Below are 2,599 nucleotides of genomic sequence, written 5' to 3'. Positions count from 1 at the left end.
GAAAGCCAGGTCTGTCTCCCAGATGCTGCTCTTCTTGTAACATGCCTGAAGCTTTCAGAGAAAAGCCATCCTGTGCAGAGATCTGGAACATTGGGGAATGCAATCCAGGGAGGCCTGTTCCATTTCCCCCTACTGGGAAGGGAGGCAGCTCCTCTCTGGTTTGTGTTATTACCACTCTGACTCAAGAAGGAAGGACCTCAGCAAAGAATGTAACTTTTGCCTCCAAAGGTGCACTCCTGGAGCAAAACCTGGCCTTTCTACTTTAATCATCTCCATGGTACCTAGAGGACCTTTGGCGCTATCTTTTGCTGATATGAATCCACAAACTGATATGATATAAAGGGTGTGACATTAAAGTGAGTCCACAAAACACATAAACTTTGACCCATATTTTAGAAAAGCTTAAACACAAACTTTTCAAACTGTCTCAAAGTGACGTAACTAACAGATATTGTCTAAAAACCACAACGAAACACTAGACAGGACCCCTGGTTGTGCTTCCATCAGAGGATTTTCATCCTCCAACTACAAATGAATGTTAAGACCAGTTGAGTCCTTGGATTTAAAGGCCATAGCTACTGGAAACACTAGAAGGTCTCCTACTGTCTCCATAAAGCTACCATATTTAAATGATGGTGATAGGAATGTTTTTGAAATCTCCCAAATGTAAATGGCCCTGAAATAATGTACAAAAACAGCAAGACAATTTATACTTAAGTAGAATCATACCATCTTCCCTTCATGCAACACTGGCTTCACAACAGGAAGATAAATACATATCTTCATTCACATCTTTTCCTCGTTCTGTGCTTACTCAGGTGCTTGTCCTTGCCAGAGTCCCCAAGGCCATACATGGCTAGGGCTATATTTTGTGTACAAGAGTTCATTTTGGATTTGTTTCTTGCTTAGGATATGTTCTGGGTCTTAATTTTTCGGGATGTTCAGGTCCACCACAGACTCTGATGTGTTCATCTTGTCACTGTGTTTGCCTCTGGAGTGGTCTAACTGTGCATATATGAGTGGACCCTGATGAGATCTAGAAGTCAGACTCTTTATTAGACCCTCTGTGTTGGAGAGGGACTTTCCTGGAGCCTGCTTAACTGGTGACAGATGTGCGGCAGCCAGTGTAATCCCATTCAGGAGTTTTTCCTTCTATAAAGAACTTCCAGGATCATGCTGACCAGCAGAGTTAGACTTATGACCACAGCAGTAACTATATCCACCACAACCCAGACTGGAAAAAGTACAGACTGTCTTTTTCAACCATAAATGCCGCAGTCTGGCTGGGCACAATTCAGGAGCCACTTGTCAAAAGAAACTAACTTTATTTTTAGAACTACAAACGCCAAACAAAACAGCTCCTCAGGAAAAAACCCTCAGAGCCCAACTGCCACCACCAGCTTCCCACAAGCCTCTCACCCCCACACAAACCTCACCACCTCCCACAATCCTCCTGCTCTTGAGGCTGATTGGCTGGGTCGTGTGGGTGGAGCCAAAGAAGTCCCCCAATGAGCAGCTCCATGGAGGAGCCAATCAGCTAGATGTTGCTGGGGCCGCTGTGAGCCAATCATCAGCTGGCAGTCTGAAGGGCAGGGAAACAGCCCAATGAACATCACTGCAGAGGAGCCAATCAACTAGATGTTGCTGGGCCGCTGTGAGCCAATCATCAGCTGGCAGTCACTGCAGAGGAGCCAATCAGCTAGATGTTGCTGGGGCCACTGTGAGCCAATCATCAGCCGGCAGCTGGAAGTTTGCTGGCAGCTGGAAGTTTGCTGGGGCCCCTTTGGCTGTGGCTCTCAACACATAAAGCCTAATGTGCCAACCGAAGGGAGTGTTCTTGACATCACAGGTATAGGTGCCATTGTGTATAAACTGTATACTTTCTATGTTGATTGACACACTTTTCTTATGGAGGTCTCCAGCCCTTAAATGGTGGATAGTTCCCAAGGTACAATTCACCTTGGGAGTAGCAGAAAAACAACACAGTAGTTTAGGCCCCCTTGGGCTGGAAACTTCAGGAGATAAAGATCAACCCGATGCTGGTGTTAGCAGTCTTGAAATTGCACATCAGCTTCCCTTGTGTCCTGTTCGACACAAAGATTTCTTTTGGTATGTATGCTGCCAAAGCTGACACTCCTGCATTTGATAGCACAAGTATCAGTGTCAGCAGTAACTATGGCCAGGGCCTGTGGCCTGAAGTTGTTATTCCTGTGCCAGCTCCTGCTGGCACTGCTATGGTCCTGCCACTGCTGCAGCTGCCCCTATGGGCACTGGACCAGCTCACCACTACAGCCGTCTCACTGCTGCTACTCTGTACCTCTACCTTGTTTGTATTCTTGATGGCCATCATTTTAACAGGAGTGTGATGAAATCTCATGGTAGTTTTTTTTTAATATTTATTTTTTAGTTATAGGTAGACACAATATCTTTATTTTACTTTTATGTGGTGCTGAGGATCGAACCCAGTGCCTCACGCATGCTAGGCAAGCACTCTCCTCTAAGCCATAACCCCAGCCCTCATGGTAGTTTTGAGTTGCATTTTCCTAAATGATAGTTGTTGAAAATGTTTTTTTCATATATTTGTTAGCCATTTGTATTT

General features: G+C 45.2%; 1 pseudogene across 1 annotated transcript; it reads right to left on the bottom strand.

The window, feature by feature from the left end:
• Positions 1 to 924: 924 nt before the first annotated feature.
• Positions 925 to 2,377, bottom strand: LOC308651263 (myelin protein zero-like protein 1; annotated as a pseudogene). The gene is made up of 3 exons: positions 2,245 to 2,377; positions 1,804 to 2,136; positions 925 to 1,267 (listed from the first exon to the last, which is right to left on the bottom strand). The product of its transcript is annotated as a myelin protein zero-like protein 1 (transcript).
• Positions 2,378 to 2,599: the final 222 nt, after the last annotated feature.

Source organism: Spermophilus citellus (genome assembly GCF_964194105.1).
Source record: "Spermophilus citellus genome assembly, chromosome: 6".
Taxonomy (NCBI): domain Eukaryota; kingdom Metazoa; phylum Chordata; class Mammalia; order Rodentia; family Sciuridae; genus Spermophilus; species Spermophilus citellus.
This window is presented reverse-complemented; position numbering and strand designations above follow the sequence as displayed.